Raw genomic sequence first — 25,818 nt, forward strand, 5'->3', positions numbered from 1 at the left:
CTGATTTTATCAAATGGCCACAGGAATTACATACTATTAAAAATAGCACCACAGTATGCTGGTTGGTGTAACTTCTTGGCAAAGAGCAACTTGTTTTCTGCATTTCTGTGAAACACTTAATACATGTAAATCAAAATAACAAAGGTCGAAGTCTTCAGAAGTAGGTTATTAACTTCAGGAGTTACAATCAACAGTACAATAGATTCTTATTAAGAAGGAAAAAAAAAAACCTAAAAAAAATGAATGCTTAAATCTCTTATGTGAAGGTACTTTATAAACTATAAAATTATCCAATTCTCAAAGCAAAAATTTTGGGGAAGTTTATTGTACCAATTTTGCAGGTGAGGACATGGAGGCTCCAAAAGTAAGTGATCTCAAGTTAGATCTTCAGCACTGAAATAGTGCTACAATTATATTACATCAAAGAATTTCCCAGAATTTATCACTAAGTTATTTAGACTTGAATAGAGCTGAATGATCCACTTCTGTTTTTCCTTTAAAGTTAAAAAGACTTCCATTGTAATTATATTTTATCAAGATTTTTAAAATTTATAGACAATTTTTTTTTTTGCATTCTCCTCTTTGGCCTGAACTTTTAAAACAATCTCCTCATTTTTCCAAAATATCAATTTCCAGTAAGACAAAAAGATGGTTTTCTTCTTGTATCTTTTGCATTAAACAGTATAAGCTTCACTTGTGCCAACGGTATTTATAGAGAAAAGTTTGAGAGAGCTGGGCAGCAAGAAGAGACAGAAACATGGTATTTATAATTTGGAGATGCAGGATGTAGAAATTATTTGAAAAAGATCAGAACAGCTTTATAATGAATAGTTCATTTCTGTTGGTAAAAATTTATATAACCTTGACTTGGCTGCATCATGTGATTTTTAAATTGCCTTAAATATAAAATTCTCTATTAATATTGCTCTCTCTATATACAAAACATATATCAATATATCATATAATTTTATAATAGTAATGAAATACATACATTGCTTTTTTCCAACAGGCACAAAGTTGTTATTCTTCTTTTTTTTTTCTTCTCCCAGTATAAGGAGTGTCCAATGGGGATGGAGTTTGGCTCAGGGCTAATGTCTTGAACACACGTATTTAAACATGAGGCAGCCATACGGCATAGTGGTTAAAATGAGCTTTGGAATCTCTTAGACTGGGTCAAATTCTTCCTCCTTCCTTCACTAATAATAACTACCATTTGTATGATCTTAGGTGAGTTACCTAACATCTGAACCTCTTGTTGCCTCATCTCTAAAATGAGAATTAATATCGATCTCAGCTGGCTTAAAACATTTTTTTCTTTTTCTTTTGATATAATTTTAGATTTACATAAAAGTTGCAATAACAGAACAGAAAACTGAGGTATACCCTTCACCCCATTTCTCCTGTGTTAATAACTTAGATAACCATAGCGCAGTTATCAAAATCAGGAAATTAACAATGTTATAATATTATTAACTTAAAAACAGATCTTATTTGAATTTTACCAATTTTCCCCAGATGTCCTCTTTCTGTTCCCACAATTTTTTAGCTATTGGGTCTCCTTAATCTCCTCCAATACATGGCTGTTCCCCAATCTTTCCTTGCCTTTATGACCTTGACACTACTGAAGAATAACAGTTATTCTGTAGAATGTCTCTCAGTTTGGGTTTCTCAGATGTTTTCATGATTAAAGTTATACATTTTTGGCAGGAACACCCAGAAGTGATGTTGTGTCCTATTCAGTACATCGTGTCAAAGGGTACATGATGTTTATATGTCATATAGGGTGTAATGCTAACCTGATCTCTTGTTTAAGTCGGTAACCTCAGAAAGTTGTTTGTGTACGTGGTGGTTCTGGAACTTGTCTTTAACAAGTGGCAGCTATTGTTACGGTAAAATCCAAACTAAGAACAGAAGTTTTGGAATTAGGTAGGCTTGGGTTCCAATGCCCATTTTACTGGTTCCTGCCATGTGACCATGGACAAGTTTTTTTAACTTCCCCAGTTCCCGCAGTGTCCAATAAAGACAAAACTACCTGTAAAGCTGTTAAGAAGCTGTTATAAAGTTAAGAAGATGAAATGAAATATGTAAAGCATTCAGTGCCTGCAATTTATGCATGTTCCATGAAATCAATCACTATTATTACTTTTTAAGTAAGTTACTATTTTTTCTGCAAAATAATCACTATGGCTTAAGATAAAGAAATCTGAGATCTGGGGGAAAATGTGGGTTGGAGCATTGTGGGAGTAGGTTGGAAAGATGTCAGATGAGGGGGGAAGGCATGGAAGAGCCAACAGCACACCCCTCTTACTCCATCTCATCTTTCCATTGCAAAAACTGGCGTTGCAAGTACAGCCAGAGAACATGAAGGCATTTGTGCTTGATTTCTGACATGTTAACCCCATGATGCAAGAACCAATTCCCTGCTATACGCCATGGAGGCTTCTCCCTCATTTGTTCTCTCTTGTAAAATCATTACCTTCTGCTTGCTGGGTTCTCTTGCAGGGAGTTTTAGGCTGTGACATAGGACACCAAACTTTTTTCTTCTACGGCTGCCTCTGCTGTTATACTCAGGTGTAGACAGCTAGGAGGGCAATTCTAGGACACACATAACATACGGTAGTTAAAATATATCCCTCCTTTTAAAATATAAGCCTAACCCTAAAGAAACTAAAAATAAATGCAAAATTAATCCTGGGGGGATCTGGATTTTAAATACTTCTCCGTCACACCATATGAAGGATCATAAAACTACTGCACCACGGCCTTTGTGGATTTAACCTCAGCTTTGGAAAACCACATTATTATTCATAGACATGAGAGAGTAATAAATATGTACTGGGTTACTCCATAGAGCTTAGATGTTGATTACAAAGGCATTAGAGCATCATTAAGTGTTGAAGTATTGATAACTAGAAAATCAATAATGTGATACAACAGTCTTCTATAGGATACTATTATTACCAGCCAAGCTCTACAGCACCTGTACCTTAGAGACCAGGAAGTTAACAGCCACCTGCCAAGCTCTCTCTATGCCAGAGTGGGAACCTGTATGCCACAGAGGTGAAATAACATGCATGTGTAGTTCTCTGAAAAAACCAATCTGCCAGACGGATACTGATGATCTGGCTCCCAGGCCAGGATGAGGACCACTGGCTCAAGTGATCTATAAATGGCTTTGAAGAGCACTGAATTTTCAGAGGGCGGTTTAAGCAGAGAACTAAGCGGGATCAAGAGTCCAGGGTCTCTTCTCAGCACACTTCTGGCCCACGTGTGAGAGGGAAGGTCCATTACTTACTTGCATTCTCACCCTCCTGCTCTGCCTCCTAGCTCACATTACTGAGAGTTTAGCAGGACCTAAACTTCTTACGCTATAAGCTCATTGAAATCAAAGCAATCCTACGAAAAGGATGAAGAATCCCTACTGACAGGTGAGGACCTAGGCCCCAGAAGTGAGGTGAGACACTCAAGGTCGCACACTGGAGCAGGGCTCCAACACTGGGCTCCAACGTCTGTGTGCTCCACTACTGAGCAGTACGCCTCCTAGTGGGAAGCCGTCCCTTCCCTTCAAACCATGAGGGTAAAGCTGAGAGAAGACTCTGGAACATGTTTTCAGTTCCTTAAAAGGAGGTGCACTGTTACCACAAGCCCTGTTACCCACAAATTCGTCTCTCTTCTTTCCGAGCGGTTTCAGGAGCATCCTTCTGGGTCAAACGCTCCACCACTGGGGAGGCCCCTAACGAACACAAGGCTCTCCCACCTCCTCCGCCCTCTGCCCAGGCTAACATGTCCACTGCCCAGCCTGGCTCCAATAGCTGAGAGACAACATCAGGGCTTGTGCGGAGCCTGAGCTGCGGACACGGTCCTCCTTCCTGGAGTGCCTCTCGCGCTCCAGGGCGCCATCTGCATGTACCATGCAGACAATTCCTGAACACAAATCACGTCTACAAAGCAGTGGGTCACATCAGGGGATAAATTTCCTAGAGAAGGACGTTCCATACAGTTTCACTTTCCTCAACACTTAGGCAAAGGTATTTCTTTCTTTCTTCAAAAAGGACTTTCCCCCTTACTACAAAAACAATATATTCTCCTTATAAACGATTCAAACGATAGAGAAGTACATTCAAGTTAGACCGGAAGGAAGGAAGAGAGGGAGGGAGGGAGGGAGGGAGGGAAAGCAAGCTTCCTCAACTCCATCCTTTAGAGATAACTAGTGCTAACAGTCTGATGTACATGCTTCAGGACTTTAAAAAAATGCAAATATAATTGTTAAATGAAAAAAGCAAGGGAGCAGATTCACATGTATTGTATAATACCATGGGTCTAAAAGAGAGGGAAGGAAGGAGATATATACAAATTTGCCAATATACACATAAAATATGACTTGAAAGCTTCAAAATAGTCAATATGAACTACTCCAGGGAATGGCCCTGGGTGGCAAGGATGAGAAGTATACTTGTCACTGTACATCCTTTCTTACCATTTGAACATGAAACCATGTGAATATACTATCTACTCAAAACATTAACAGAGGGCTTCCCTGGTGGCGCAGTGGTTGAGAGTCCACCTGCCGATGCAGGGGACACGGGTTCGTGCCCCTGTCCGGGAAGATCCCACATGTCACGGAGCAGATGGGCCCGTGAGCCATGGCCGCTGAGCCTGCGCATCCGGAGCCTGTGCTCCACAACGGGAGAGACCACAACAGTGAGAGGCAGAGTTAAATACTGAAACAGAGAAAATGCATTTATTAAAAGCCCAAAACAGTGCCTAGCATAGAGTTGGCACTCCATGGATCTTGCAGAATGAATGAAACAAATGAGACTATCTCTTCCAATATAATAGGAATTACTCTGCTCACAGGACACACCCTGTTCTAAGTCACCTACCAGCTTACAAGGACAAAAGAACAAAAACACTTGATTACTGACAAGGAAAGTGACCATGATTGGCTCTTATAAGAGGAACAGTAAATATAAATTAAGAGTGAAAGAAGATTTTAGATTGCATCTAGCAGCTGGCAAAGATATCAACCACCATTCTGAACATTTTCTCCCAAGACTCCTGTGGGCAGAGAGAGGATAAACATAGCCATTCAAAAGTCTGGATGCATAGACTTTTTAAGAAGGACAATTTTTTATGTTTAGTTGACCTTAAAATTACATGTAAATTTTGTATTTTTGTATTCTCTATAATAATGGTTATATTCATACAAAAACCACTTTCTTTGCCCAAATCTTTAAGAAATATGTGTTTATCATGTTACTTCACACCTCTTGACCTACTACCTCACATATGGGGGAATTCAAGCACCCCAACTGTAAAATTAGATTCTAGCTGAATCTTCAAATTCTAAACAAACTGGGGTCATCAAAGCAAGTGCTTTACCCAAGATCACACGGCAAAGGCTAGCAAAGCTGAGACCAGGCTGTGAGAGCAGTTTCTCAGTGAGAGCCTAAGATTTGACTGAAGTCTTTCTGTGTGTCTTTCTCCCCACCTCCACCCAACATGCACACAGCTACTACCGGCTCCCCAAAACAAAAGCCCTCCCATAGCTGCCTGGGTCTGGAAGCCCACACCCATTTGCAGAACTGCTTAGTCCAGCTATGCCCACAAAACATAAAACCTCTAACAAGCCCTGTATCTCATTAGACTTTGTATGAAGCTTTTTGTTTTTATAAACGAAACTGTTTCTAAGCACTTCAGTAATTATTTTGGCTGCACCATTTGCATATTGGTTAATGCACTCATTGCAGATCTGTGTCTTTTATTTATTTGATAAGACCAGAACCTTGGTATGACAACATGTGGTTAACTGACTTTTTTTTTTTTTGCGGTACGCGGGCCTCTCACTGCTGTGGCCTCTCCCATTGCAGAGCACAGGCTCTGGACGCGCAAGCTCAGTGGCCATGACTCACGGGCCCAGTCTCTCCACGGCATGTGGGATCTTCCCGGACCGGGTCACGAACCCATGACCCCTGCATCGGCAGGCGGACTCTCAACCACTGCGCCACCAGGGAAGCCCTAACCACCTATTTTGATTAACAATGTTTGATATTTGCAGTGAGGTGGATGGACCTAGAGTGTGTCATACAGAATGAAGGAAGTCAGAAAGAGAAAAACAAATACCGTATGCTAACACATATATATGGAATCTAAAAAAAAAAAAGGTCTGCTGAACCTAGGGGCAGGACAGGAATAAAGACACAGACGTAGAGAACAGACTTGAGGACACAGGGAGGGGGAAGGGGAAGCTGGGATGAAGTGAGAGAGTGGCACTGACATATATACACTACCAAATGTAAAATAGATAGCTAGTGGGAAGCAGCTGCATCATACGGGGAGATCAGCTCAGTGCTTTGTGACCGCCTAGAGGGATAGGACAGGGAGAGTGGGAGGGAGAGGATATGGGGATATATGTATACATATAGCTGATTCACTTTGTTATACAGCAGAAACTAACACACCATTGTAAAGCAATTATACTCCAATAAAGATGTTAAACAAACAAACAAAAAAAGTTTGAAAACAGTACTGCCTGTTGTTTAACATCTTCCATAATACACATCCCCCTGATTTTAGCTGGCTTGGCTTTCCCTTAATTTTTTCAAAGCAACTTCATATTAAAATTAGATTATCCTATTTTACACAAAGAATTCCTTGAACAATAAACATCGGTTAAAATATCTGCGCTGAAATTATGTTCAATTCTTACTCAGAACACTTGATACTTTATATATATGTAATGTCCATAAATCAAATGCATAAATCCTGTTTTACAAAAGACACCTGCAGCAGACAAGACACTTCAGCAGGAAACCAATTTTAACTGGTGAAAGAAAAGAAAGTATCTCTGGGAGAAACAAGTATACACATTTTTAGACTGCTACTATAAAAATTTCCTGAAGCATCAGCTCTGAAGAATCACTCTATTCCCTCAGGGAATTTAAGCCAACAGAATGTCCATGTCTAGATGTTTTAAGAGGAACTGGGAAATTTGATGCCTGTACAAATTCCTACAGGGGTGAATGAATGTCCAAACAATTTCTCTATTGGATCACATATCTCTAGTCCCCAGGAGAAATCTCAGAGCTTTTAGGATCAAATTAATTCCACTCTGTCACAAAAGTAACCAGTGCATGAAGGCAAAGATGGTGATGGTCATGGTCTGGGTCTGGGTCTGGGACAGCACTGGAGAGAGGTGAAAACCAATGTCATGGGGGAGAGACCGTGGTGTTAGGAATCAGCTCCAAAAGCGCTGTGCTTGCTGCCCTGGCCCCGCCTTGGAATAAGACCCAATAAGAGGACAGTCTTCCCCAAGCATCTCCAAGACCTTATCCAAGGTGGCGTGAATTTCAAACATTTGATACAAAAATGTTCAAGTATAAAGGAAAAGGCAAGTTCCAATTTCACAACACATTCTAAAGCAACTCAAAAACCATCCAAAGCAGAAAGACTTCTAGACTAGGAGACATAAGACCTAAAGTCAAGTCAATGACTACCCCCTCCCATCTTTCAGCTTCTCTTTTGAGTTAACTGGGCAGAAATATAATATCTTTCCTTCCTCACAATGCTATTGTTGGACTTGAATATGACAAACCTTTCAAAACCATGAAATGCTGCACAGATTACTATATTACCCAAAGGATGGCAAATTTATAAATGATTAAATTGTAATATCAACAGTTTCCTGTCTAGGTAGCTACAGAAACAAAAAAGGATCTAGACACAATCCTTTAGACAGTTTTATCCAAAGCTATGGTTTCTGCATGAGTTTAATAAATAATACAAATCATTATGACTTAGATTTGGGTCTACTTCTTCTAAACATAACATCACTCAACGAAGGCCTAGCCTTACACCGGACTCTACAGGCTAAGGAGGCAGCAGTCATACCTCTGGGTTCTATTAGTAACCGGACCATGAACTTCACACCAGCAGGGCTGTCCTCCTCAGGATCCCTGAAGACCAGCCCATCAAGCACCATGCAGAGGACAATGCTTCCAGAAGAGTCTACCTTTATAACTCCACCAGGGCACAGTCCCAGAGTTGTTTCAGTAACAAGAGAAAGAAAAGTCAACAGACAAAAAGTAAATAATTGAATAACAAACATGAGAACAAAGTATTGGGAAGGAAATGGTATGATGGCCGAGATTTGCTTTGGGCCCCTCTCTCCCTCCCCTGACCCTGAACAAAGTAGGGCAGAGGGAAAGGTAGAATCAGAATCAGAGAAAGCCGATAGTTGTTAATGCTGGGTGATAAGGATATAGAGCGTGCTACTAGTCACTCCACATTTTCAAGAATTGTCATTATAAAATGTTTTTTAAGCTGTAATTTGGTATGAACCCAATTTTTGTTTTGAAAATTACACACGAACACACACAAAAATCATAAGGCACCCAGAAAAAAGAAATAAAAATAAAATAAATACATCAAAAAATCTATGTTGGGTCGTGGGATGAAACACACAACTGCTAATCAGAGAGCCAGTACTCAGAGTAAACAGAAGTTCTTTCCACCAAGCCTCAGGCATTCATCAACAGCTACTGGAGCTACCACTGCTTAATTTTTTTTAAATTTTTTTAAGCTGTACAATACGATGAGTTGATATACACATACATTGTGAAACCACCATGTCTTTAATAACCTACCCACACATACAACATTCCCTGAGCAAGGTAAGACCTGACCCTGAAAGTACACCCAAATATTACCCACCCTACAGTCCCCACAGGCAGTGGGGCTTTCACGCATAGCTCTTTCCTCAAAGAACGAAAACATTTCCAGATTCTCTACGTAAAGAAACCACGTAAGTCAACAATGAGAGAGAAAAAAAAAAAAGAGGCAGAAAGATCAAACTGTGACACGCAAGAACACCTTACATTAGATGGATGATAAAAATCTAAACACCGCATCCCATTTATTGGGAAGATACATACTAAAGCTTTATTCTGTATTTCTTTTTCTGTTCTTCCTTTTTTTTTTTTTTTCTTAAACTATTTCCTCACTTGCTCTACATTTCATTTTTTTGATCCAGAGGCAGACAAGAAAGTCAGGAAATATCTGAGAAACTCCACGAATGGCAGATAAGGAGGTGGGTTAAGCAATAATACACTGTTCTAGAAATTCCCTTTGATAAAGGCACTGAGTTCTGAGACTAATTACTAGGGATAGTTACAGAGACTGTGGACCTTTTCTGATATCTGTCCCTCAACAAGAAAAAAGATTCTCTGGGCAAAATGTTTTTTATTAGTATGGACATCCACGATACAGATAACAAAATCACTGGCGAACAGTACAGCTTACGAAGATCTTGCAGGTGAGCTGATAAAGGTCCCCCAAAACAAGGAGATTCTTTTGATCTTACATGTCCTCGGGACACTGTGTTCAGTCATCTTCCCAGAGCAAGGTACTCATTACCCAAATGTCCAGACTCTTGACCTTTGCCCCCTGAGTCATATATCTTCTTTCAACATGGACACATAAAAGCAGGGGGGAAACGGCCACGTAAGCCAATCCTCTGGGTTAAAGGGGGAAATTATTTACATTCCATTCTCACATCCTTCCTTTCTGAAACTTTTTTTTTTTTTGGCTGCACTGAGCAGCATGTGGGATCCTAGTTCCCTGACCAGGGATGGAACCCTGTGCCCCTGCAGTGGAAGCGTGGAGTCTCAACCACTGGATCTCCAGGAAAGTTCCTCTCTGAATGTTTAAAAGAAGCTTGCTTTTCTTAAAAACTGGTCAGTTCCTATCTTATGGATAACATGAATCTTATGATGCTTCTCATTTTGCTGTGCCCACCAGGAATCCCTTAGCCAAATCTAAAACTGGACCGAACCTAAAGATTCAGTGCTTATATCTAACGAGTCTAAGTGTCTGTTATGTGGATCTCAAATCAAAACGTCCATCACCAGCCACGTGAATTCCTTCTTCAAGAGAGACGAGAGTCAGGGACGGTAATACGGGTGATGGCATAATGCTGGTTTTCCCCTGGCACTTCGGATGCGTTCTGTACCATAGTTTATGACACACGACAGGGCGGAATTTGTCCAGACTTGATCAAGAACCACATCCACTAAGAAACTCCTCTTGCCATTCAGTTATCCATAACTTTCAATAGTGTGAATTTTCTCGGAGGGCGTGGTCTTTCAAGAGGTCTGTACAAATTCTGGTATCAGGCACTATGAAATGGAAATCAAAATAAATCTGAGGTAATGTGAAATAAACATGAAACAGCAAAAAAAACCCCAAGTTTTTTATAGCTATCTACACCTTCTGCTTTAAGCATAGCTAATTTAATTTGGGGGGCAGGAAAGCAAGACAAGTTTGACCCCAACGTTCAGGCTGTTAGAGCCAAAGTTGCTCTTTTTCTAGGTTTTTGCTTTTCATTCAACACCAAATGGTTTAGCAAGTAATGATTGGTATGAATTTTTTCTGCCTAACTAAAAAGTAAAAATAATGAAGTTAATGACTGCTTCTTAAAAGTGAATCAAGTAATGAACCAAATTAACAAATCACTACATGAACTAGTTATACTTTGAGAACTAATTATCATATATAGAATAATACTGTAATCTGCACGGACTCCTTTTAGCTTTTATGTAACAGGAAGAGCCTGGCAGAAGCACTTGAGTGAGCTAGGAGTTTCGGCTCATATCTAACTCATGAGCTTATCCCTTGAATCCAGGGATATCAAGAGACAGCAAACCTTGAGTGATGGCAAACTCCATGCCCTGCTCTCTCTAGCCACGTGGCTACTTTTTTGTGATTAGATACCAAAAAATGCCTTCATGGGTTACTGTTATGATTAGTATATTGAATTTTTACAACTCGAGATGCAATTCATAGTAAAAAGCATAGTAACGGGTTGGTGGGGTCCCCTGGATACCTTCACCAATCTGGGACTAGATTAACCCCTCCCTCACAACACACTAAAGCATGTGGATGGCTAAGTAACCAGTCACTGTCACTGACTGGAATTAGCTAAGACAAGCCTGACAACTCTGTTCCCACTGGTCGACGTGCAATGCTTATCAAGACTTAAGTTACATTTGCTCTCAACTTGTTTGTGCAGCTTGTACTTGGTTCTGTTATTACATAATTTAACAAAATATTAAGTAATAAATGAAATTCGAATCTGAAAAAGTGACCTGTTGTTTCTATTAAACTGAATGCTTTAGAAACACTTGACAAATGAAAATAGCTAAAAATGCTGAAAAATTAGGTGTATTCGAGATAATGTTAATATTCTAAGGGGAAAACATGACTTCTCAATATCTAGACGGATTCAGTACTGAGCTGCTTGGAAAGTTTTGATGTTCTGGATTTAAAGAAATAAAGACTGGACATCACCGATGGTGTGTTGTGACTATGATTTGTGAGGGAAAGACAATTATGGAACACAGAACAGAGAACCCATATCCAAAGAAACACTCTTGACACTAAATGAAAGACTAACCAATTCTGAGCGTTGATATTTCTAAGTTTAATAAAATGTTTATGGTGGGCATGTGTCATTTTTCATTATTTCCACTCTCAAATGATTAATCATCCAACTAGGGGGTCCTAATTGTATTTGACAAAGCTTTCTCTAAGGAACTAAAACCAAGGTCTGGACTCTCCCTCTCTATTTTCTTCTTTCCTTGATAAAGAACTTGAACAAAAATGAAAGGGAGACAGTTTGCCTTGATGAAATCTCACCCCCCTTTCAGCAGTCATGTTCTCTGGAGTCTGCACTTCCCTAGGCTCTGCAAAGGAGGCTCCCAGGGCTGCCTGCCTGGTGGCCCAGGTTAAACACTGCCTCTCTCTCCTTTGCATTTACAACCGCCTTTATCTCAAGTCCTAGTATGCTCAGCTAGGAGCTGAGCAAAGTAAGGCTAAGGTCAACTTACACTACAATGGTGTTTCTTTTCCCTAGGATGTTTGCATTTCAGAAGATCTATCTAGGGCTTCCCTAGTGGCGCAGTGGTGGAGAGTCCGCCTGCCTGCCGATGCAGGGGACATTGGTTCGTGCCCCGGTCCAGGAAGATCCCACATGCCGCGAAGCGGCTGGGCCCGTGAGCCATGGCCGCTGAGCCTGTGCGTCCGGAGCCTGTGCTCCGCAACGGGAGAGGCCACAACAGTGAGAGGCCCGCGTACTGCAAAAATAAATAAATAAATAAATAAAATAAATCACATGCACTGACCTTTTGTTCCATTGCCTCAAGTATGTTCAATGTGACTATGGGAGCAGGATGCATCAGGCACTGATCAAAGTCTGGACAGTCATCAGAGCCTGTCTTATGACCGATAATGATGGAACCAACCTCCCTGTGAGCTACACCGAGGCCAGAGGGTACCTGGGCAGGAAGCTCCCAAGTGCTCTGGCTCAGTGTGTGGTGACCAATTCATAATGCAGCCACCTCCAAGGGAACTTCACTGTCTCCCAGTGGTGATAATTAGTGTGTGTGACCAGACCAACGGCAGAGGACTCCAGAAACACAAACGCTCCAATATAGATACTTACGCCTATAACTGACCTCAGTGGGACTTGTGGCCACATCTCGAGACATACAACATAAACCAGGGTGAATTATGTGACACTTGAGCCAGCAGTGGGAAAAATCATTAATTGTCACATTCTAAGAGCACATCTCTCTGCCTTCCTGAAAAACAGCAAGTTCTAAACCAGCCCCATTTCCCATACCTGATGTTGTAAGAGGTACTTTCAACATCAGCGGTGCCGGAGATCTTTATCAACAGCTGCCCTCTCCATCTGCACAATACCAGAAACCTCCTTAAAGGCAGGACACATATTCGTCGAGTGATTATTATCTATCAAATTCATCTATTTCTCTCAAAACTCTTCGAGGTAGGTATTTTAATCTCCGCTTTTACAAATTAAAAAAACTGGGGCTTGGAGAGCGTGTTTTCCTTATTCGGGAACACCCGTGAGCTGCCACTCACGGCATGAGAACCAAATGCGGAAACTTCCATTTCCAAAGCCTCTGCTTTCCCACTCACTGTGAAGCCTCCTAGTTTTATTCTCAAGTGGTTCACACTTTTCATTTCACCTGCAAAGCATTCCTCCAAAAAGTCTACACACCACTGAAAACTTATACCACCTAATCAAAAATACCCCACAAAAGGTCCTGTATTTTCTTGAAGTATCTTTTTTTTTTTTTTTTTTTTTACAACGGTCACTGTTGATATTAGCATTTTATTTTTCATTTGCTTAGTTTCTCCAGGGCCGGCTTGGAGCCTTTCGACAAGACACCAAGGTCTCACCTGCAGACCCGCCCTCACTGAGTGGAACTAATGACAGACACTCCTGCTTTTAGAAACTCATTCTTCAAAGTAGATTCCATTTGTCTTATTCATTTATCCTCCTGTGTAAGATGTCAAAGACAAAGTCACAAATGAATTTCTGTCCGCCTTATTTAGTCAACTTGATTTATAAGCTAAAGCTAAGGATGCAAGGTGGACTGAAGTGGTACAAAACTATTGTGCCTAAGAAATCATTTGCGAGCTTTCCTTTGACACAGCTAGGCATTTTTAAACATCTCCATTTATCTTTCATTTTGACATCCTATTTAGAAAGGTGCCATTACCAAACTACCAAAAATTTATCTGGTTGAAACTAATTAATGACATCATCAATTATTTCAGCAGTCTGCATTGAAACGAAGGCTTAATAAGCACCATGATCATTCAAAATAACAATGGCTGGTTCTCTAATGTTCTGATGTCCAATTATTTTTGCACCAAATGTTACTGAATAGTTGCAGGAGTCAAAGCTTAGCATTAGCTTTCTCAAAAATAAATCCATCTTCCTATTATAAGGGCCTTATTTCAGTAAATTCAACTTAATGGAATCAACTGCCTTCATAGAACTATGAAGAGTACACAAAGCCATTAGACACCTCATCTCAGGTCAAATGGCATGAAAAAGAGGCCAGGATCCTATTGGAAATTAAGATTTATTGCTATTTTCAGAGAACAGGACTGTAGGTCAAACCAGGAAAATACTGTACCATAATATTGCCCTTTATAGGATACCATTAAAAGGCTTTCCGCATGTATGAATAAGTACATAAATATAGATTATACGAAATTTCAGGAAATCCTTAAAACCTTCTCTGGGGAAGAACTAGTCAAATATTTTCCTTGGATTTAGGCTGAGTCATAGTTTACAGTATACGTGACGTGCTTTCATACAGTCAATTTTTGTTAACCAGAATCTTAAATTTTAAATGTTCAAATGAGAAGTCTGTTCTTTGAAGAAATTTGGAGGGATATCCATTCTTGATCTATTATTTTAAAATTGGATTTAAAAAAAATATTGTTTTAGCAACACTCCACTCACAAGAGAATGGATATAATTATCTCTGATTGGCTGGTCTAGACATATAACCACGTGAACACAAAGAAAGAGGAAGGAGGTTGGTATCAGTGGTCTTGGTGTAAATAAGACGGTATGGGGTCTCCAGGGCTATGAGACACACTAGGATTCATGGAAATAACTTTTGTCCCAAACTACAACTACCAGGCCTCAAAAACAGCAGATAGTGTGGCCAACTTTTCTTAACCCCCAACCTTCTTTCATTTCTTTTTAAAAAGAACCCGTTTTATATTCCTTACACCAGAATAACCATATTTTCAATGAACAATGAAAGACAGGATATATAACATGGGAAAAAATATTTGCAATACATATATGAAAGGACTAATTTCCCTAATTTAAAATGAGCTCATATAAGTCAATATGATAAAGACAAAGAACCCTGTAGGGAAGAAAAGGAGCAAAAAGAAAGAGGAAGGAGAAGAGGGAGAAGACAGTACACAGTAAAGCATAAGAGCAGACAATTTACAAAAAGAAATATGAATGCCCAAGGAACCTATAGAAAGATACGAAACCTGTTATTAAAGATAAGCAGGTGAAAACATAGAGGTAGCATTTTTAACTTATCAGATTGGCAAAAATGTTAAAGCCTTGTGACTTACAGTGGTGATGGGGGTGTGGGAAAGACACAACCTTGGGAAGAGAAAACCAATCTGTGTAGCCCTTCTAGAGTACAATCGGCAACTCTTACCAAAGTTAAAGATGCACGCATCCTCTGACTTAGCCATCTCACTGCTAGGAATGTAACCTACTGACATATCATCAGGAGGTTTATTTACAAAAAGGCGAACTGTAATAACTCCAGTAGGTAACTACAACTCCTCCCCACAAATACTTGGCAATTACTAAACTAGCCAGAAGACAAAGGTAAAATCAATTACTACACGTCCATAATGTGGATGAAATAATGAAATCTTGTACATATCATATTAAAGTAAATAAGGAAGATCTGTGCGTTGACGGGAAAGAGCTCTAAAAAACTAATAGGAAAAGTAAAAAAAAAAAAAGGCTATAGAAAATATGTACAACTGAATCCCTTTATTATAAAATTGTAAAAAGCAGAGAGCCAGAAAGATGCAGATATATGCCCAAAACATTTTTTTTCCTGGAAGAAATCACAAAAAATGTAACAACAGTCACATTTGAGGAGAGGCTTTTACTTCTCTTTTTGTACCTTTTGATACCGTTTGTATGTTAGCCATGTACACGCACTGTTTTTTATTTATTTTCAACGTCATCATGGGTTACCTGAATGTAAGATTATGGACAATTCTCTCTCTCTTTACATTTGAAATCTAATTTTAAAAAGTGTTAAAGCGGGCTTCCCTGGTGGCGCAGTGGCTGAGAGTCTGCCTGCCGATGCAGGGGACACGGGTTCGTGCCCCGGTCCGGGAAGATCCCACATGCCGCGGAACGGCTGGGCCCGTGAGCCATGGCCGCTGAGCCTGTGCGTCCGGAGCTTGTGCTCCGCAAAGGGAGAGGCCACAACAGTGAGAGGCCCGCATACTGAAAAAAAAAAAAAAAAAAAAAGTGTTAAAGCTATAAGCCTTTAAAACACCTGAACCTCCCAAAATATATTTAATGAGCTAAAAGGTTTTTCAGGAGAGTTCTGAGGGAGAAAAACTCAAAATAAGAAATGAAGTAGAGAAAAAGAAGGCCGCACAGACAGATCAAGTTATCAACTTGGGTTCAAGGTCAAGGCTGAGTACTTGTCCCTTTCTAATGTTTTAAACAAAATGATGAATTATGCATTGCATGGTGTTAGGGAGCAAGAAACTGCTCTGAAATCCAGCAGTTCAGAGCCGTGGAATGCAGAAAACAACCCGGAGGGAAAAATCTTTAAAAAGCTCTTCCGGAAGGTCTATTCTTCTAAATTCACAAGAAGGCAGTAAAGAAATGCACTAGCAAACAACCACTACACACAAATAAAACCATAACCCTATATATTGTGAAATTCTTTGGCAAATATTTATAAAGCGTCAGAGATAAATCTCAGATTGAATTACTTCATGTGCAATTACAATTCTAGGTTGTACCAAATATTTTCACAAGCATTCAACAAAAAGCCTGGGATGTCATCTGGTTGGATGGCATTTCATAAATGTAGCATGCACCAATTCCTGATTATCCAGGAATTTATCTAAGGTTTAAGAGGCAAACAATAAAAAAGAAAATGAAAGAAAGTTAATCTTCAACAGTCCCTTAGTGACAAGTCACCACATGGATAACACAGGTTATCAAACCATACAGTGTTCAAAGTCTGAGGAAAATGATTAAGTACCATCAAGGGAAAAAATAAAAACCATTCCAAAATATACACATCATGTGCTACTGCTTGGTTGAATGAAAGAAAAATAAAGGTTCTGAGAAAAGGGTGAGCTTTTTTCTCCCTGTGCCAGTTATGAATTTACTGTCTGTCTGCCATAAGTTCACCCTTTACTGCCTGATCTGCATAAATGGATCTGGGCCCCTAAGAAATTTTTTCACTTGCTCGCTTGCATGATGTTGTTAACCAGTGTCAGCAAGAGATGCTGGAAAGGCACTGCTGGAGGAAGGCCCCGTGCCTCCTGGTTCCGGCGCACTCCTTGGCAGCCTCCTGCCGTATGAGCAGCTTCGCTGGCACCCGTCTACTGCTTTTGTAGTGGAGTATCCCCGTCCACATCTCCCTGTGCACAGCGTTCCCTGGCACCCCAAAGGATGGATGGTGCCTTTTCAGCAAGTTCCACCAGCCTGGCACCACAGCAACTTCTCTGCCATACAGTGGGCCGCAGCCAGGAGTGTTCTCTCCAGCAAGGTCTGGATCGGGTATGAGGTGTGGTCTTTGCCTCAGGGGCCCAAGGGCCGGTGGTTGCTCCCTATTATCTATTATTTCTGTATTCTAGAGCTCTGTTTACTTCTTATTAGCCAGGCATCATTGCTCCAAACCCTTGTCATAGCTAATAACTCTCAATATTTAACTGCTGCCCTGTTCAAACTACTTTATGGTACCTGCCCCCCGACTGCACTGACTGACACACTCTCTTTGTCTACCAGCGTTCCCGCTGCAGGCCCCATGGCAAACTACACAAGTGAAAGAAAGAGCAAGAATTTGCATTTTTCCATTTCTGTCCCTGGCTGCATGGCCTTAAACTACCTACATTCTCTCATCCTCAGTTTGCTCACCTCTCAAAAAAAAAAAAAAAAAAAAATGTATATATAATGTATCATTGTGTTATTTATAATATTAATGCTGTGAGGAGTAAGTTAAGCTAGCATAGGCAAACCACGAATCCAGTACCCAGCCCAGACAATTTGACATGTCTTTAGTTATCCACACCCAGCACCCTGACACATGGAGAGCTTGAGCCCAAATCTGCCGAATACTCCATGCTCCAAAGATCAGGAGAGGTTATCCGTTCAGAAAACAAACACAGCAAAAAAAGAAAGAAAAAACCCCATACTCATACTCCTCACTTTTCAAGTTATTTTCACAATAAAATTCTAAGTAACAGTCATAGAAGGGCAGAAAGTAAGAAGCACTGATTTTTCATTGTATTAAAACTTCTCCCACTTAGATGAAAATCACTTCAGGGAGAAAATCTGGTTATCCCTTGAGGATTTCCTGGTTAGATCAGACCTGGGCAATTTTAAGGTTAAATTCCACGTCATGAAAAAAAAGACTTTTTTTGGAGTATGGTGGGAGGAAGGAAAAGAACAGTAGGGAGAGGCACTCTCTTGTAGGTTAAGGGTTGTCATCATTCCGCACCTCTCCCTCACCTTCTCACATAAACGTGGTCACCAAGTCCCACCAATTCTATTCCACAGACTTCTCCTAAATGGAATATGTCCTCTCTTGCTTGGAACCACTGTCGCTGCCTATACCCTGGCCTTCAGAAGGGATCACGTGGGTTATTACAATCCAGTGGGTTATTACAATCCAGGGAGATATAAGATCCTCCCTGCCATCAAAGTTTAGTAGCTTAAAGATAGGATAACATTATTTAAACCTCCCCCCGCCCCTGCGACACCATCATGCTCCTACAGGAGACCACTCTTCCAGCCTCTGCATTCTGGTCTCCCTCAGTGACTCAAGGAACCCCTTGAGTTGTGTCAGGCTGTTTCAGGGCTCCAAGTCTTCACAGGGGCTGTGAACCTGGCCTAGAATGCCTCGTGTAGGCCCCACTCCCGTTCCCTGGCAAGTCCTGCTCACCCTAAGGCCCCTGGCAGAGGCCTCCTTGAAGACAGGATTAGTTCCACTGAAATGGACCTACATTCCAGATCTTGAGCTCCTCTAGGGCAGAGACCAGCTCGTACTCGTCTTTGAACGTCTGGCCATTACATGGAAGCAGCAGCAAGTTTACTCATGACTGGGAATGATAATACCTACCTTATGCAGCAGCTGTGAAGGCAAGAGAGAAGCCCTAACCATTGTGAGCAGCTAAAGGACATAATACAGATAATGAAATATACAGGTTTAGATCAGAGCTCTCTGCAATGATTTCATGCTATGAAAAATAGCTGAAGGCTTTACATTATGATTCCTAATCATATAGCCATTCACTTGGTGAACAAACATTTATCGAATGCTTACTTTATGCTAGGTGCAAATTTACTTTTATCATAAACCATCACATGAGTCAGGACAGTAGTGGACTCAGTGTAGAAAACAGGATAATTAAACTGAATTTAAAATCTCTATGAGATTACAGATATTACAATATTAAAGATTACAGTATTATTTTAAAATATTGGGAGAAAAAAGTCAATGAGCCAAAGCTGATGGCATACCAGGAGCTGATTTATTTTCTATTTCTGTATAATCAGTGTATAGTATTTTTAGTTGCCAGGGGATGTTCTTTTCAGAGGCTCTGCTTTTCCCTAGTTTGAGCCAAAATGACAAACCACAGGGATTCTGAAAAGATAGCACTCAGGATAACTGGGCTAGTCCAGACGTTTAATTATTAGACCCTAATAATCTTCCCCCAGAAGATTCCTGCCCTGGTTCCCTATCTCCAGGCCCTCCCCTCTCCCACTCATTCTTCTTACTCATGATACTACATTCCTAGGTTCCTCACCTTCCCTGCCCACTTAGAGAGGGCATTGGCTTCTACCTTTTTAATTTGGTGGCTGCAAACATATTATTTAAAAAAAAAAAAAAAAGTGAAAGCTTTCTGTGAAAAAAATCTTCCAAACAACGCACTTCAGTAAATTTTGAACCAATCTGTTAAAAACCTAAAAATGTACTCACTATGTGCCAGGGACCTGGACTACCAAGATGCGTGGAACACAGTCCCTGCCCCAAGGGAGAAACATGTAATGCAATCTACTAAGTGATGTATGGAAAAGAGCATGACTGCGCACGCCTGGAGGCCAGGACGCATGAGGTCACCTTATATTGGTTGGCCAAAAAGTTCGTTCAGGTTTTCCTGTAAGGTGTTACGGAAAAACCCGAATGAACTTTTTGGTGAACCCAATACATAAGAGGTGCTCAGCTCACCAGATACCAGCTGCGTTGGTCCTGGGCTGATAGATCCATCCCTTCTGGTCCCCGACTCTGCTCTGCGTTGTCACAGGGGATCAACATGCTGGATTCAACCAATGGGAGGCGCTGGCAGAAGACTGGAGAGCAGAAGCTGCCAGGGGTACTTCTCACCTTCCTGTCCCAGATCTCCTTTGTGGCTTTGGCTTTTATCTGCCCCTGAGCTCCAATAACGGCCTCCACAACTTGTCCCTCCAGCCTGAGACTAGTAATGACTTCCTGCTGGGGCTCATCTCTAGGCTTCTTCAGTGGGCTCCCTGCTGCACCATCACCTGTGGAAGGAACTTCACTAAATACCCTCTATTGTAAATAAAAGTGGCTTCTGTTTTCCTACTTAGGCCCTGACTAGCCAGTTACACTATAATGTGCTGATAATTCACTTTGACTCTCAAAAGCAGTCATGCTCCGCTGGAATTCAAAGTTGAAACTTGAGGAAAGCTAAGATTTTCAATAATAATACTAATACCTTCATTTGGCCTAAAAGAGTCAACTTTGTTAAACCCTAGAAATGTTTTGGTTTATACAGGAATTCCTTGAAAATGGATCCAATGCCTTAATACACATTTTCCTTAAGGCTGAATCACCTTCCTGGGATGAGATGATGTAAATGTTCTGTATCTGTTCTGCCCACCATGGTAACCACCAAGCATGTGTAGCTCTTGAGCACCGGGATGTGGTTAGCATGACTAAGAAACAGAATGTTTTATTTAATTTTATTTAATGTGCTTAAATATCTGCAAGTGGCCAGTGGCTGCAGGACTGGACAGCAGAGGTCTAGCATATGGTCATCTCCATTGTGGGGAAGAACTCCTGCTGCGGGTGTTTCTGTGGGCGTTGGCAGGGAACAGGCGGATACAGAGAGAAGCACTGTAGAACTATCAGCCTTTTGTTCATTCTATTTACGATTTAAAAATATAACAACCCCTGGCCTACCAGATCTCCAACCACAGGAACACACAATTTACTCAGATAACTTAGTTAACAAACTTTCAGAGAATAAACCTCCTTTGAACACAATGGTAGCTTGAGAAAGAAGGTCTGGAGAAAATGTTGGCTGGTGAGAAGTATAGGGTTCAGTCCATTAAGAGGAGGAGCTCTCTGGAATTGTAAATAACATTAGAATCTTGCTTTGTGTTCCCTATTCTTCAACCCAATGGGAATAACCTCCTGCTTATTCCCTACTGCATTGTCCCAGTCCAATCCTCACTTTCTTTCCAAGAGGATTCTCCTAGAGTCTTCCCAGGGCCGTGTGCCACACGACATATCTCCATCTATCCCGGAGCTGCTCCAATTGTAAGAGGCATTCCCTTTGATCTAGACTGGGGATGGCTAGTTTCTGGGTTACAAACATTCACTTTCACATCTCTGACCTTTATGTGGACATCATCAAAGTAAATGACATCAGGTTCCTGCTTCTCCTGAGAATTCTGCTCCCAGAAGTAAATGCTAAAGGTTTAAGAAGGTGACTCTCCCAGCCCACTAGACTGATATTATCAAACCATTGCTGAATAGCACAAAATCACTTACTATCAACAGTACTTAACTGCAGGGAATTGTTTCAGTATATCCGTGGGAATATAAAAATATTAAAAGGACAGTTTTACATGAATAGACTTTAAAAGTACCACAGCTTCCAGAATCCTAATGCCCCAAAGACTTGGCCATATTATCCTGAGAACCAAATAAAAGTATACTTCATAAATGTACAAGAATCTTAGCAATACAAAACCATACTGAAAAATTCTACTGTGAAATGTGGGCTATGAACTGCTGTGATTGGGGACTTCCGTAATTGTTTAGTAATTTGTGCAATTTAAATGAGAATTACAGGATTAACTAGCAAAGTAGGAAGTAGTTAGTTTACATGGTAACTGTAACGATAACAATGTATTCTAGTTTGCTTTACTCATGTTTACATGAGTCACTCACAATAGACCATCACACTTCCAGCATGAATAAGCATTCCATTACACTCATTTTTCTTCTCAACATTTTCGAAAAAGCAAAAAATATACTATCATTAGGATGGGAATCACACTCTTATGTTGCCAGTCACAACGTAAGAAAAGGTGAAGACAAGCAACAGTGGGGAAGCCAGCTAGTCCGTGCAGAGTATTGCATCTTGGTGGACTTACCACAGTCCAAGGCTGGCCCTTGAACCTTGCAATTCATAAATATGGTGATCAAGAGAGGGTTCAGGCTAACCAAACTCAGGGTGACAGTAAAAATGTCAATTTAATACCATCATGTAGACTGGATGGTGGATGCTGATATCTGCTGATCCTGTGTCTCCTGAAAAGTATAATTCATGAGGAACCCAAATTATAATCAGAAGGATGCATCACGGGCATGGAAGGGTAATGTGTTTTGTGGCTTCCTGTATGGCCCGACACTGCACTGTGAGGTTAAGGTAGGCTCGGGGCGGGGGGGACTTCCCTGGTGGCGCAGTGGCTAAGAATCTGCCTGCCAATGCAGGGGACGCGGGTTCGAGCCCTGATGCGGGAAGGTCCCACATGCCGCGGAGCAACTAAGCCCGTGCGCCACAACTACTGAGTCTACGCCCCTAGAGCCCGTGCTGCGCAACAAGAGAAGCCACCGCAATGAGAAGCCTGCGCAACCCAATGAAGAGTAGCCCCCGCTCGCGGCAACTAGAGAAAGCCCGTGTGCAGCAACGAAGACCCAGCACAGCCAAAAATATTTAAAAAAAAAAAAAAAAGGTAGGCTCAGGGGTGTTCAGTGGGGAGGGCAAGACCACAGTCTGAGTCAGGTTGGGAACCTAACCATTTGATTTCAAAAGCCCACAGACGGCCCCACCACTGGGATAAGATCCATACGGAGACCTGCTGATACTATACGAGGGGCAGGGGACCTTCTCCCGTAGAGAGGCCAGCATGGCCTCTCCAAGTTCCAGTCTGCTAAATTCCCCTTCAAACAGATTCCTTCTCAGACTAGCATGCCAGTGCCTTTAACTAAGTTATAATTCTGCCCTAGAAGCCATTTAATCTCTTTACTTACTTTCTCTGTCTTTGCTGTGATTCATTCATTACGGAGGTGTTTTATAGTTTCTTTGGGGGTCTTATCTTTTTATCCAAGTCAGAAAGTGGAAGGGATCTCCCTGTTGGCCCTCATGAGGGTACACACACCACATTTAGGGTAGGAGCCAACAACTCCACAGGGAGATGAAGTCTTTACGAATTTCAGGGAAGGGGGACAGACAGCTTTAAAAAAAAAAAAAGAAGCAGCACAGAAAACTCCAACCACAACTGATATTGAAAGAAGCATATTTTTAGAAAACCATTAAACGCCAAAAATACAAGCTAACAGACCTTAGACATGGAGAATGAGCTATCCTATTACACTCTACTTTGACATTTTAAATCTCTTTGTTCCTTTTATGTCTAAAATGTGTTGGGGCCTTCTGGTGAGACTCTAGTTTCAAAACCCAAAGAAATCTATCTTTAGATCTGTTGACTCAGCACAAGGCTAGAACTTGGATTTTGGTATCAAATACCGAAGAGTTTCACCAAGCCGGTGCCCAGGGGCCTTTGTAAATCCACAGTCAGCCTTCCAACACTTTTTCTCGGCAGCTCATGGAATTTTCTAGTCTCATCCACCTCTGAGAAATCAAAATGATACATATAAGGATGTACCTAAAGTGGAGCAGTCATCTGTCAGGTCTCAAGAACTGTGGTCAATGGCACCATCTAAAATAGTGATGCATCTATTAAGCCCATTTAGTTTATCATGAACCTGACTTTCAGCTTTGCTTTAATATCAAACTCTTGCCTTCTGACCCCACAGAGGTATGCAATTCTGTGTAACCAATTCGGGATTCTCCGTTAGAAGCACTGAGTTTTTGCCAAGAATGCTTACCCAGAAAATCAGGGGCAGCTTGAGACCATGAGGGTCTCGAATGCCACCTTCTATTTCTGCACAACCAGGAGAGTTAAGCAAGCTTGAACGTTAGCTTAATGAAAGCCTCCGAGCACTAACAGGGCTTAGTCTGTGTTATAAATTCTCCAAAGGGTGTTTTGATCCCCTTTGATCCATTCTCCATGCAGCTGCTGCACTTCACCTTGGGGCTGCCATCGCTCTCCTGGTATGAGCCAGCCATGAACTCTCCCCACTGCTCCAGGAGGAAAAGTTTCCAGATGCCCAGAGAGAGGCAAGCTGCTGGGGGACTAACACTTCTTCCATCTGAGGGCTGAAGTCACATGTTTATGTAAGGTTTGAACAATTCAGTTCCAATGCGGTTAAGGACCATGAGAAAGAAAATTAGGAGTAGCCTCTCTTTAAAAAATCACTAACTTCCACTCTCCAACCTGAGTAAGAGCCTCTTTCTAACTCAGGGAACTTTTCATTGCTGGGTCTCTGACTGCTACCTCCTTGGGAGATGAACATTGCTACAAAACATTCTGCCTTTACAAAGTAGACAGCAGGTGGGTTGTACACACTTGGGGATCTTTCCACCCAAGCCTTATCACACACACACACACACACACACACACACACGTAATCACACTTGTAAGTCAAATACATTAACTTTCAACTGATTTTATGGATATGCTACATACTGACATAGGTTGCCATAGCAGCAGGAAAACAGTGGGCCTTGTGGATGGACTCCAGACTTCTAGGTCCACAGCTGGTGCACAAGTGGAGGTGACAGGAAGAGTGATCACATGAGAGCTTTGCCTTATCTTCTGGGGGGAGGCTGAGAAGGTACAGAAATCACTAAGACTGCAAAGCTGACGCACTTGCACATTCAGTGGCTGGGTGTGTTGCTTACATCTTAAGGCACTGGAAAATATATTAAGAAACCGTAATATCAAGAGTAAGATGAAAAAACAGAGCGAATTACACTGCTTAAGAACAAACATTACAAGTTTTTGTAGTGGAGCAATTCACAAACCTAGAAACTATATCCTGGCTAGTTCCAGACTAATATGACATAGGTAACTCTTGTTTTCCATGCAACTCATCCTCTTCCTCAGATAAGTGCTTCTCACCTTGGTGCATATTATGGTCCTTACCTACAAGGCCAAATCAACACCTGCAAAGACATTCACCTCTCCTAATTTCTGAAGACAAGAAGACTTTTTGTTTTCTGTCTTTTAATATTAAGATCCAATTTCTTTATTCATCCTCTTTCCAAATCTTACATTTTAATAAGCACCACTCAATCCCATTGCCAAAAAAGTTAATTGTAACATGGCTTAGTACATACAAGGCATGAATGTAAATCTGGTAGCACAGTCCACACTCTATGAAACATGAATTGGGTTTTCACACATAAGGAAACTTGCCCCAAATCACACAGCAGGTTGAATTGGTAGGGCTGAGATTCAAGCATAGGCTTATTGGACTCTCAAACCACTGTAATATATTCCTCCCTGGAACGGAGCAAATAATATTTTAATGTGCCGCTGCTGATAAAAGGTATATGCTGTATACATCTGCAGATTTCAGAATACATTAACTCTCAAAGGCCCTTTCACAAATATACTCTTAAAGCTACTCTGTGATGTCCCTAAAGCAAAGTTCAGTCTTCAAACTTCACAAAGAGAAACACACATATTGAAGAGTTAAGCCAGGGTTTCTCAGCCTCAGCACTATCGACATTTGAACAGGATGATTTTTAGTTTGGGGGCTGTCCTGTGCATTGCAGGACGTTAGCAGCATCCCTGGCCTCTACCCGTCAAATGCCAGCAGCACATCTTCCCACCCCAGCTGCATCCATCAAAACTATGTCCAAACGTCCCTTGAGGGGTAAATCACACCCCAAGGAAAGCGACTGAGTTAACTGCCTGGTTAAAGGCTATACTGATAACCAGGAAAGAATTCTACTAAATCCTAGTTTAATGGAGATTTCTCTTATACCAAGCTACAGCTCCTTAAGAGAAAGCACTTGTTAGACTGGATGAAA

General features: G+C 41.1%; 1 protein-coding gene across 10 annotated transcripts in view; it reads right to left on the bottom strand.

Annotated features, from left to right (window-relative positions):
- SGMS1 (sphingomyelin synthase 1) overlaps positions 1–25,818 on the bottom strand; it is a 290,635-nt gene that overhangs the window by 65,367 nt on the left and 199,450 nt on the right. Inside the window, exon 1 of one of the 10 annotated variants that reach the window (XM_027111923.1) lies at positions 7,891–8,350. The exons of the other annotated variants lie outside the window; for them this stretch is intronic. The gene's annotated coding sequence lies outside the window, so the exon portion shown is untranslated. Of the gene's footprint in view, positions 1–7,890; positions 8,351–25,818 lie in introns of those variants that run through there. 10 annotated transcript variants of the gene reach the window in all.

This window comes from Aethalodelphis obliquidens, unplaced genomic scaffold (assembly GCF_003676395.1).
Source record: "Aethalodelphis obliquidens isolate GAN/ISIS:26980383/991018 unplaced genomic scaffold, ASM367639v1 scaffold11, whole genome shotgun sequence".
NCBI classification, from domain to species: Eukaryota; Metazoa; Chordata; class Mammalia; order Artiodactyla; family Delphinidae; genus Aethalodelphis; species Aethalodelphis obliquidens.